We start from the raw sequence: 13,173 nt of genomic DNA, 5'->3' as shown, positions 1-13,173 counted from the left end.
ACAGCAGTGAGAAGATGTGTTTAATCTTGTTGAGTCAGTGCCACAACATGCCTTAAGATCCCATTTCTGTGGTACCTCTGTGTTTTGGCTGCCCAGACACATATCATCTGTTTTCCCATTGTCTCTGTATCATTTATCTGTTTATCATCCAGCCACATATTTATAACCCATTCAAACATCTTCGAGGACCTGGAATGGAGTTTCTGATAGGGAATTTGCCACTACATATGACTTAATATGACACCAGGTAGTGATCAAGGATGTCAGTCTGGTATGTTAATCTGGGTACAATCATCCCAGCACAGCACTTCTCTTACTAAAGATATCCTATAAATCAGAAATATCTTCACCAGAAGTTTTCTTTCTTTTTTAAAAAATTTTTCTTTCCTGCAGTCAAAAGCTGAAGATTTGCGGAAAGCATTTTTCTTCCCATTTAACTGAATATTTATTAATTGTTATATCAGCTCTTTCAAAAATCATAGGCAGAGATACAAGGAAATAACAGCATCCTTTCTCCAGGCAGTTCTTGCTCATAGTGCTCTGCACTGCTTACATCCTGCAAGATGATGAAGAAAATATAGGGATGTATCAGCTCCCTGCAAGCTGGGTATCGACCACACAGAAGAAAAATGAAGCCTTCTACCAAGATTTATTTGGGATATACTCAGTTTTCAGGAAAATAAGTATATAAAAGGTTATGTTAATCCCTATTGACTATACGATTATACAAAGGATACAAAGCTTTCCTATACAAGCAATATAGCTACATGGTTTTTAAACCCAGTTTCCCAGTAAGGCTTGTAGGTCAGCCATTTGAGGGGGAAACAGTAACATCCTCTATCTTGTCCCATGGCAAAAGAAAGGATCAGGAAGCACAAGGCTAGTCTCAGTTTACAGGATGCAAGGCATCAGTCTGTGATTACGAAGCGAAACGGTTAGCTGACTCATACGTATCGGCCAGTGCAATTCCCTCTTGGAAAGTGTCTGGGAGCCGTTGTAATCCATCCTGCCTGGAGGCATTGTGTCAAAACCATGAAAGAGCTGGTGAAGCATCACGAGGAATTCTTATTAAATTGTCAGGGATCTTTGTGCCAGAGTCAGGCTTCCAATATTTTACGGCTGACATTGCCTTTTTCGCATGCGGCAGATGGGGAGTGCACTGTAAACCAAAGCAGTCATGAAGATATGATGGATCTCTGTTGCTACAGCTATTAGTCTTCTCGTGAAGAGCTGCCTTCCCCACCCCACCCCTTTTTCCTAGATCCTTAAAATCTAAAAACGCAGGTGGAGATAAGTAACTGCATGAACTGGTCTGACTTTCCGAGCTGTGTGGGCCAACTTTTACCTGCACTCCAAGAGCACAGCATGTCCTACGGCTTTGGGGGAGGGAAGATCATTCTGCTTGGTTTCTTACACTGTCTAAAAAGCCAGTGTCTGAACCAAACTTGTCATCTAAGCGGTATCTGGAGTCAGAGAAGCAAAGAAAAGACCTCCAGTGGTCCATGCTTTATTCAATCTGTATTTGATACCTATCTAATGAATCACCCTCTAGGATGGGCTGTTCCTCTTTATTGATTAGGGAAGGATTTCGACAACCAGCTCAGACTAGACATCCAATTTCAGGATGTCTCCCATGAGCGGAGATGAATTTTGTGCCCATTCCACAATGAATTGCACACGAAGAAGGTATTCTGACCCCATTCGTCGAAAATCCCTTCCCTCTCTGCGCACTTCCAATGCGAAAGTATTCAGCCTTTTCGCCCTCCTTCGATCCTCTGTAGCACATAGACTTCTAGTGCACAAAGTAATAATTTATCTCCTGGCCAGGAAATTTTGGGTTGGAAGTCACAGAATCGCTGAGGTAGTAAGGGACATTCACATTTTTGATATGACAATAACTAACCACTGAAGCAGTTTATAAAGGAGTGCATTAAACTCTCTACCTCTCGCCGTCTTGGTGATAGACTGCTTTCCTAAAGCAGCAGTTCTGTTTTAATCAAAAGTTATTGGGCTCGGTGCGGGTAGCACTACTGACATTAAATGGCCAGTGAATGGACACAGCGAACAGAGGATATCAGACTAGATGTTCCCATGGTGAAACTATGCAGGATTTCCTATTCCAGTCTAGGAGTGCTTGTATTAATAGACATCCTTATGGTGATGACTTAATCAAAATCCCCTATTTTCACCTTCTTAGCACTCATGTCTTGGCTTTTTAAGAAAGCCATACAACCAGTGGGAGTGGTCAGTTTTGTTTCAATGACAGAATGATTCATGGTCTCAAAATTTTTCTTGCAGAGGAAAACTTAAGCAGATTAATAGTGTATTGTTTAGTTTGCATGTGCATTGACTTGGTTATGGCCTACAAGCACTCCAGAGTAAAAAAAAATATACATTAGAAGAATGGTTAGTCTTGCTTAAAAAGGCATCCTGAAATTTAGCAGGAGGTGCCTGAGCACAAATAAATTCAGACTACAAATAAGGCATGCACTGTTAGCAGCAAGGTAAATCAAACGCTTACCAAGATCACTTTATCTCCAGGTTGGATACTTTTCTTACTGACCTTCTGTCACGCAGTGCTAAATGCCAAGCTCTGTGCCTCCTGGACGTTGGGCTGGCCAACCTGTCCTGGCAGAGGTTTGCCAGGGAACCGCTGCCTTCAGGCACAGCCCTTGCAAACGTGCTGCTATACCCTTTGATCGAAACTCCCCAAACAAACACTGAAGCAATAGGAATATTAATAGAATCGGACTGATGGACAAGGAAAATGTAAGACAACAAAAATGACAGCAGGCGCCGCAGGAGGAAGGCTGTGCTTCGGAGAGAGAGGGGAGTTTCTGAACCAGCCTTCAGCCACCTCCTTGCTGTAGCATGGTCAGATACAGATGCTGGGCACATCAACATGATAGGGCAGAATTCAGTTCAGGAGATTACACAGCCTATTACATTAGATATAACACTAATCTAAACGCGCACACGGGAAAGAGCTTCTCCTCTCTGGCTGCAGAACGTGACACAGGAGTCCAAAGTCTCCGAGGTCCCATCATCCCAGTTCTCCCAGATTAACACCAGGCCTGTTTGACACTTCCCAAATTCACCAACATTGAGGCAGGAATCTGGTTCATTGTTTTTCCCAGCAAAGATCCTGAATTAGGTCCAGATCTGAACTTTCCCAGGTTAGGCTCTAAGAAACACTGTGAGCTGTATTTTTATCTACTAAGCAGTTAATGTAGTATCGATGGGACAAGCCCTTTCCTCATGTTTTCTAGACAAGGCAATTAATTTTGTAAGTCAGTGATGAAGTGATAAGCCCCTTATCGGTAAAGCGAAGTCATGCTGTGTGTAGGACAGGGTTCTCAAAATTGCTCTGGAGCCCCCTCATATACTTACAAATAAGACTTAAGGAGTATCTGGTTTAATAAATTGCACTTGGGGGAAGAAGCCAACACCTTCCTAATTTTCTAAGGGAGTTCACTTTATTTGGCTACATTTCTTCCTTGTAAACATTGCAAAACACAAGGTGTTTTCCAAGCCTGTGTTTTGCTGTAATTCACAAAACACAGGTGTAAATTAACGATGATCTAATGAACTAGACAAGGGCGAGATGTACCACTAGTGAGTCACCTGCTAACACCGCCTATAGCTCAGGAAGCAAGCGTGTTTGTTTATATGGCTCACACTTTTTTATGCACAGTGTGGTCTAATTTAAGAGATTTTATTTCAGCTGTTTGCTTATCTCTAATTACCATATGTTGGGAATGTGTATTATTTCAGCAACGAGTCCTCTTAAATATCTAACCGGGAGCCATTTTGTCAGTAAGTCGTGTCAGAGGAGCTCTGCGTGCTCTCCTGTAATTGCAAAGCAGCACATTGGAGGGAGAGCTTTTTCAAGAAAAAGCTTTCTCCGCATATACCGTCAGGTGATAAAACCACTCTTGGTTCATTGAGAAAAGGGTCCCCTAAGCAGCTCCTTGGTGGCCTCCTCCTGGTGGGAGGGGGACAGGGGACATCCGTGCCATCCCATGGGTTCCCAGGATCTTCCCGAGAGCCTGCAGCTTCTTGGCTGGACGTGAACCCTCTCCACAGTGGGACAACCCCAATGCGCCCCAGCACGGAGATGGAGGGGACTCAATCCTCACGGAGGGAAATCTTTTTCTGAATCTTCTTTGCTGCACCAGGCTGATTTCTCCTTGCCTGACACTTTGAGCTTCTCCATCTTCTAAGCTCTGCCCTAATTTTTTTCTTTCCTGTAGTGGATTCGATGGTCTATCATTCTTCTCATCATCTTCTCTATCCGCCAGGCTGTCTCCGGTACCTCCAGGGTCCCCACTGCTACCGATTCTGAATGCCTTGCAATTTAAGCTATTTATATTCCCTTACAGTTTTATTGCACAGTTTAGTTTTTAACCACAGTTTATGGCAGGGCAGATTCAGCCAAGCTCTGAACACGCACGTGGGACTGCGATTGCATCCCAAGACTAGAAGACAAACACTTCCCAGGGAGCACGAATGGTGAAGGGGGACCGCTGGTAACTCAAATCCCCGAGCCACCCCCAGGAGGTTGGACTGGCTTAAGCATTCCCTGGGTAGTAGGAGCAGGGTCTGTTTTCTGCTATGGATTTTAAAATTAATAAGATAAGTAAGAATCATTGCTCTGTGAGAAAACTAGACAGGAGCTGCAGGCAGAAATTGATCAAGGATAAAAGCTAATTTGTTGCTAACTCTAACATTGCTAAATCACCTAAGGAGAGGGACTCTTACCTGCGCGGGTTATTGTTCTTGTCAAATTAAGCCCGGAATGTCCTGCACAAAATTAAAAAAAAATCGGAAAAGGAAACAGAACATGACAGAAGCCCAGTCCAAAGGGGAATTATGTTCTATAAGCGTGATTAATTATCACAGGAAACATGTTTACTGAGACCAAGCGTTGCTACCAAGGTTGTTTGCTGGCACAGCAACACTGGAGCAGTTCACACTACCATGCTCGCATGTTGGCAGGAGCCGAGTAAATCCAAATTCGCTTGTCAGGACACAGTCAGATGAACTCCCCTAATTCACGTTAAGCAGATATTGCCCTTGGCCTGCCCCTTGCTGCTTATTTGAATGTCCCCCAGCCATCCTCCACTGAAGCCTGCTATTCACTGCTGTCCACCAGCTTCATCACTGGTCTCATTGCTTTCTAAATCACTACTGGTTAAAAAAAAAAAAAACACCATTATAGGGCTTTTTAAAATGCAAATCATTTCTTGGATCTGGTGAGAGGTCAGTCCGTCTAACAATTAAACTGGGGAGGCTTCAACCTCTGGTGGGAAAGCGCAGAAGAGAGAGGCTCAAGGGGCTGCAGGTGGGATGGTGACATCGCACCCCAAGCCTCCAGCCAGGGATCCAGCTCACCGCCTTCGTCTGTGGTTATATCGGGGCAATTCCACTGATTTCACTGACCGAGACCCACAAAAACTCAAGGCTGAAGGGCAGAGCATGCCTTTAAAGGAAATGTCATTTGAAGTCACAAAAGAGAAGTGGCACTTAACAACCTCTTATCTGTCCTCCAACACATCTCCTGTCTCTTAGTCACTGGAATAATAACAGTCATATTCATCGCGTTTTAAGGCAGCTCACAGAATCATAGCCAGTTCCATCAGGAGTAAATTAGCATTGAAACAGGGTGAAAAGAGTTGATTGTTCTTGTGGCAAATGCAGGAAACACCATTGATTTTATTATTGACAGTCCAAACTCAATACACTTTGAGGCCCAGACATAGTAACATCTTTGCACTTACTCATAGGCTCCTGAACTCCAGCTCGTACTCAGGAGCTGCCAGACGAAGGTGGCTTTTGCCTCCACCAGCTTCACCACCAACTTCGGCCATCAGGTGCATTCCTGTGAAAGGCATTTCCAACCCTGCAACCTTCTCTTTGCAAAAGTTAACCGGATGGAGGGTAGGGAGATGAAGCCTCATTTTTCAAAGTTTTGGGTTTGCTTGACCATAATAAAACTTGGTTCTTTTCTTCCTGCGGTGCTCACACATTTACTTCGGATACATTTTAATCTGGAAAAGAAAAAAAAAGTTACAGCTGCCAGAAATGGGGCTGAAAAAGGTTCACCAGTAGCTCATCTAATTTTATTTCTGTAATTGTTTGAGTATCTTAAGTTGTTGTCATGCATGAAGCCCCAAAGAGACACCAAATTCCCCTCTCTGACCCCACTTCATTTTAGCTCGTTGCATGCTTAGCTGTGCAGAAATTAGTACTTGTTAGTCCTTTGATCCACTGCAGCTAATTCTGCTTTGCTCCTTCTTTCAGCCAACATGCAAGAATTCAGAAACATGTAGTTATTTCCTACAACAGCACTCTTCTCAGCCAGGAGCTGAACAGCAGCGCTTCACTTAAGTCACCACTTGCACAGCTGGAGTTAAATCAAAGAGCTGCTTCGCTTGCTTTAAATATGTTGCTGTTTCATACCCTGGTGGTGTCAGATGCATACATGAAAGTAAGTTCTGTTATAAGCAAACACTATACAACATTAAAAACAGAAATGTGCTCGGGAGCTAAGAAACCTTCCAACACCCAACAACAATAACAGTTCTTCTTCTCAATTTTCATTTCTTAACTTTTACTTCATTTACCACTGTAACAAGAAACACAGTGGGACGCACCCAATGCAGTAGACAACCAAATTGAAGTTTCTTGTTACAAGTGGCTGCTTGGGTCCTGATGAATTGGGAACTGAAGACAGTTTTTGTAAGTGAAAAAACCTCAGGGGCTAGAGCTATTTCCAGGTTTTGTTTTTAATTAATGAGGTTTTGGAGTGGACTTTAGCATGGTGATATCTTGAATGATTCAGCTTTCCACCTCCAGGTAGGTGGTAGTTGCCAGCTTGTTAGCAAAGTACAGTACTTGTAAATATTTTCACATCTTAAGCAATGAATAAAAGATTTCTCCATCAAAAAGCAAATCTGTCCATGGAAACCATCAGCTTCAGCTGGTTTTCAAGCCAGGTACAGGAGCCACCTGCATGAACTACTTAATTACTTATTTTGAATCACACGCAAAGCTAGATCTGAGCTGGGACTTGGGAGTCTGCGGTAGGATTTTGGGTGCCTGTATGCAAATGCAATCTAGTACTCAGCTGGACCATAACCCTGGAGATACCAGGCTCAGCAGCTCCCTCTGCCCGTGCAGTGCTGTTTCTGGGCACAGCCAGAGTGCCCCACTATTAGAAGTTATGCATGAATCTTTTGCCTGAACCTCCTAGGGCTGCAAAACTGAAATACATGGAGTGTCCTTCTATTCCCTGAAGATGCCCAGTACACCCTAACAAGCTCCAGACTCACCTCCCAGGGAGGACCACAATATCAGGCTGTGGAGACAGGCTTCCTCCACCCCACAAAACATGTCCCATCTCTGCAGAGGAACAACTCCAGCAGGCAGGAGAAGACCGCCCTCTCAACCCATCCTTCTGGGAAACAGGGTTTCAGACAAAGCTCAAGCCCTCTGGGCCATGTTTAAAGGTCTTCTCTTGGTTTTACACCCAGGCTTCCTTGCCCTCTTGTTCCCAAAGGCACAGGAGTTAATCCGTCTAGATGTCTCATTAATGGAAGTTCAAGATACATGGTCAAGCATAATAGCAAACGACGGGTAATTTTGTTCCGGGAGCTGAAGTCTCCTTAGTCTTGGAGTTTAGAAATAAAGTGAGTTTTTTGTCTCTGGGCTTTCTCATGGCTAACACGTCTAATCAAGTGCCACAAACACTTGTGCCTTAATGCTGAGCAACAGAGTTGAGATGAATGTTGTCTGTTGTCACTGGAGCAAAATCATGGGTATTGCCCATGCAAGCACTGCAGCCAAGCAGCTCAGACCTCCGACAGATATTCGGGGAGCTGCTAGCAGGGAGTTCTGTATTGCTGAGCAGGCCATCATTCAAAAATACACCCTTTATTTTTTAAAAGTCTTGTGGTTCCCAATAGTTTTGTTTGTACCTTTTCAAATTTTTCCCATGAAAGATGTGATCAAAATGGACTTGAATTTTCTGTTTCTTAGCCAAAAGCCCAGTTCTCTTAGGCCGATCAAAAGCCAGCAAGAAAACCCCAGCTGAAATGATTTGCAAAGATTTGTCGGCTTTTTTTTTTTTTAAGCATAGTCAAAGTTTCACTCAATTCCTATGGAACAGATTGCAATAATTTACCTGTGTTGGACTTCTTTTGCTCCAACAACAGAAATGCTAGGAATTTGACAGGTCAATTCGTATTACAGACTGGTCTCCCTAGGTGCATCCCACCTTTTCTGGCTGGTGATAATTCACAGTCTGATCCCGATGGACAATGAATGAAGCTAGAAGTGTTTGACAAATAGTTTGGACAAAGAGCTTCCAGTCTACGTTATGTTTCTAGACTACTTCTTTCATTGTTTATGAAGTACAGCCAGCTGCCAAAGTACATGGAATTAGTCCCACTCCCTAGCTGCATGGCTTAAGATATTTTTAACCAGAAAAATAATGATGCTCCTAACAGGTAAATGCATATTTCCATGACTTTTCAACATGCAGGGCATGCAGGACTCAAAAGCATGACCAGAAACACTAGTGGCTGTAAGACTGCTCACAAATGACAGAGGGAACAAATAGCAGAACTTAATGCTATGCTTTTATTCTTGTAAACATTGCTGAATCCATATTTCCATTATTCATGCAGCATGGGGTGACCAATCCACTAACACTACATTAAGCAGGACACAGAGTAGGAATGTGTCCCAGCACTTAAGTGACTTAAATATTTCAGGAACACGATGCTTTCATGAAGAATCAAACTGAGAATGGCTAAAGCTGCCTTCTTCAAGGGCATCTCCAGATGCTGAGCATCCTCAAACCCATCACTGGGAGAGGAGAGTTTGCTTAGCACCCTGCCGAATTAATCTTGGAGATGCGTGTGTGAACATTAAATTGTCTTATTCATTTATTAACCTTGATGAAAAATTATTTTAATAGCCCTTATTATCCTATTCATTTATAATTTGAGCATGATCAGGAGTGAATAGCTGCTAAGCTTACAAAAATAGATCTCCATATTTTTATTGTGCATGAAGGTAAGTGGTTGTCTCGGTAGCTCAGCTCGCTCAGACGCTCCTCCCTTTCTCTTGGCCTTCAAAAGAAAAGGCTCCTTTCACAGACTGAGAGGAGCCTCTGCCTCCCTCCCTCTGCTCCTACCAAGACTGGGCTGTGCCCCGCGGCTGAGGCTGCAATCCCCTTGAGATCCTCCCGTTCCCACATCCCGCCGCTGCCTGCAATCATCTTTAACCATTTTTCTTCTCTTTGTTCACCAAGGACATCTTAGCGATCGGGTTTTCTCCAGCAAACCTGCTCTCAGCAGGCCAGCTCAGAGGCTGCTGTGCAGGGACCTATTTAACTTGACAGCTCTCCCTGGCTGACTTTTCTGGCTCCATCACATGGAAGCTGCCTCGATCCTCTTTCTCTGAGAGCAACAAATATTTATTTGCTTGCCTAATTCTGCAGCAGTGGCAAAAGTGTCAATAACTGCATCAGTCTTGCAAGGACCATGTACTGAATGGCCATGCATATTCTGGCCAGTACATTCCCACAGGACTTCCTAAAACGGGAAGGAATTCAGGCATTTCTGCATTGTGCATTTTCCTCTTAGAAAATTGTGAGTCAATGAAAGAAAAAAAACGTGCTTTTTACCCCTAACCTCACCTCCCTTTTAGTAGAATATGGTTTTTAAGCAAGAGAATAGAGAGATCAAAAGTAGAACACCGGCTTCTGCAATCATCATACCCAACTAATTATTACTTTTATGGGTTCATCTGGGAACACGTGACGTGCCTGTAACATTCACCCAGTCCAAGCCCTTTAGCTGTGCTGCACATCCTAGGTGGCCCAGGGCCGGACTGAGCTGCTGGGTTGTGCGGGTGAACAGGACACCGCCTGGGTAAATGGGACACCGCATGAGCCGACGCCACCTCGCCTCCGGGTCCCGACACCACGACGTCATTACTGGCATCGGGGCAAAGGACCGCTACATGGGGGCACGGGAATTGCAGAGACGGCGCAGCAGGGATTTGTCATCCAACTGCATTTTCAGTGAAAAAAAAAGCTTTTGAAGCAAACAAAAACATTTAGGGAAAATTTCTGCATTTTAGAGTATCCAACTTTTCAGCTAAAAGTGTACGAAACAAGACAAAAGCCACCCTGGCCCCATAGGACACGCATACCCCAGGGAGAAGAGAAACTTTTTGGGTTTTAGTCTGACGTCTTTTATTTATTTATATTTTCAGGACAAGAAAGAAAACAGGTTTTGGTTCCTCTCCCAGTAAAAACTTCCTTTTTTTAGTTAAAGGAAAATAAAAATAATCTGGCTTTTGTCTCCTGCAGTGATGCACATACAATAAAATCCTGCAGAGGACAGACCAGAAAAGCTGAAGGTCTTGTTTTGTTTAAACTCAGTCAGGTTGCGAACAGTGAGATTTTTACTGCATTTTCACATCTGAATTTCTTATCACAAAACCTTACCCTGTTCATGAGAAAATTCACAAGGAAACAAAAGCTTTCAATATTTTCCATGGAAAGCCAGAACCAAAGTGACAAATGCAACATTCAGGCAATTCTAACTGCAGGTTTTTGTTCTCGTTCCTGTAATGCGGAAGGAAATTTGTTGTGGAATCATTTACGTAACAGGCTACAATTACCCAGCTCTGGATAAAACGGGAGATATACTCAGGATCACTTCTTCGCAGAGAAGCAAACCAGCTGAGGTCTCCAAGCCATGTTATAACATCAATAGCCGAGTCTTCTTATTAACGCAGAAGTGCTTTTGAGTTATTGCAAGATCACAAAGGAAGATGCAGTATGGAAATGTTTAGTATTGGACCTAACATTTACTACTAAGAGAAATCTCTACTCCCTGATGGGTAATAAACGTTGATTGGACTTCTGACTATGACAGATGATTTCCATTTTACCAATAACGAAAAGTTTGCTCAACTCCAGCTGATGAGGGAGCATATGGAGAGGCAAAAGCAGAGAGCACTAAAATTAGAAATTCACACATGATACTGGGGGAAAAAAAAAAACAACATGTGATACCTGGTTCCATTTTAATTTTATGTGCCTGACACTGGCAGCATAAGCGATGTCAGAAAGTAAAAAAAAAAACAACAAGAAGTAGGGTCAAGTCTCTAGCGGCATCAGCGGCAGATCCTTGTGATATGAATAATACTAAGCGTTCTCTGACCCGAAATGAGCTTTGCCCAAATATAAGCTAATGAAGGGTTTTAGTCTATAAGATGCCAGTCTGCTGCTTTTCTTTGATATGAAATTCATCGCTAAAAACTTAAGGAATACATTTATCTTTTCATAGTTTAATCCTTTGGGAGGCATAAAGCTGTCAAAAAGGCTGTGTGGGTTTTAAATGACACCTTAATGACTATAGCAGAAGATAAGAATCAGTCCTTTTCAAAAGGCTTCCAACATTACAAGAAAGATGGGACTGAATTATTCAGCCTGCCTGCAGTGTTATTGGATAACTGATCGCAGGTTATTGAGTTTAAAAAATGCAGGTATTGCAATAATCATAATTTATCGTTGTATAGAACTTTAGTTCCAGTTTCTAAGGACATCAAATAAGCTTATTATAAGCTATGAATAACTTTTGTTTGTTTTTATGTTTTGCAGGCATTTCCTTTAAAATAAAATCTACAAGCGTGTGAGATATTAGCAGGATTCTTAAAATGACTTATGTTTTCCCTTTGCACTGCTTGCTGGAATACTGGCTCGTTTGCTCTTGTATTTTCAAACAAAGTTCCCACTCAGAAAAAGGAAGGAGCAAGAATTGTTTTACTTTTAATAGTCTATCGAAAGAAGCGCTAACTCATTTTTTTCCAATAATAATGAAAAGCTCGTGCTTCATACTAGGTTCCAAGACAGAGAGCTTATTTTTAAAAATACTACATTTGAAAGTAAGAAAGCAATAAACAAATGAATGAAACATACAGGTATGAGATGGACTGTTTTCATTTCAAATAATAAATCTAAATATAACTACCTTTCCGTAAAACTTGATTTTTAGGGACTGGTGAAAAGAAACTGGCTTGCAGTCAAGTGTTGGAGTTTCCCACATGTTTATAACTAGAAAAACATTAGATAATCGTCACTGGCAGTTCAGATCGTTTGAATCATCTACCAGTTGCTAATGGAAAGTCGCTCTGCCAGCTCTTGCGATCTTATTGCAAAGCTCTTAACAGTGAGGTTAAACAGACACGAGAGGTATATTTTCAAGACTGCTGAATCCCAGTCCTCATCGCAAAGAAAAAGAACCATAAATTATTTTAAAAAATAAAATAGAGGAACTGATCTGTGACTTGCTAATCTTTGGAGGTGAAAGCCCCACAAAGTGCCAGAAGCTTAGATTAAAAGTCTCTGACGTTGAATTAAATTGCACTAGCTATTATGGGCAAAGCTATAGCCCTTCAGTCCCTCCCAAAAAAGTCATCCTCCTAGTTTTGCAGATATTGGATAGCTTTGCAGATATTGCATCTGTTGCAATGCCCAAATGCGCCAAGCTACTTATCACCCCGATCTCCTGAGAGCACTGGGAGATTGGTGGCACATGGCACCCGGCACCCAAGCCTGCAGCTCCTTGCAGTCATCGTAGCAGCAATGCGCGCGGTTGGTGTCTCATCCTAGCTCCTCCTGACTGGCTATATGCAGACCTCTTCCCAATCCTGGGGTAGAACAACCATGCTGGCATCACCCACCAGCAGGGAAAGCCAACACTGCCCTCACCCCTGAGGTCCTACCCAGGTTGCCACAAGCCTGATTCCAGCATCAGCTCTCTGTGGTTATGAGACAAGAGCCAGCCAGATGGAAAGCAGCAAAGAGACAGCAAGAGGAACACATCTCAGAGATTCCCTGTTGCAAGCAGAAAGCTGCCTGGGGAGGAGAAATGCCTCATCGCCTCTCTGCTTGGGTTCCCTTCCCTGCCATGAGCAATCCCATAGCCACGTTAGCACAACATGGTTGTTTTTCCCTTCCCAACCTCCATCATGCTGGTGCATCCTCCTGCTGGGAAGCTGATGCCCATCCAAGGAGCGAGAATTGAGCTTTCATCCCCCAGCAAACCGGACCTAGTGGCCAAGAGGTCCCTGGACACCTCTCAGAAGGGC

This window comes from Apteryx mantelli, chromosome 4 (genome assembly GCF_036417845.1).
Source record: "Apteryx mantelli isolate bAptMan1 chromosome 4, bAptMan1.hap1, whole genome shotgun sequence".
Classification (NCBI taxonomy): domain Eukaryota; kingdom Metazoa; phylum Chordata; class Aves; order Apterygiformes; family Apterygidae; genus Apteryx; species Apteryx mantelli.
Note: the sequence above shows the minus strand (reverse complement) of the source record.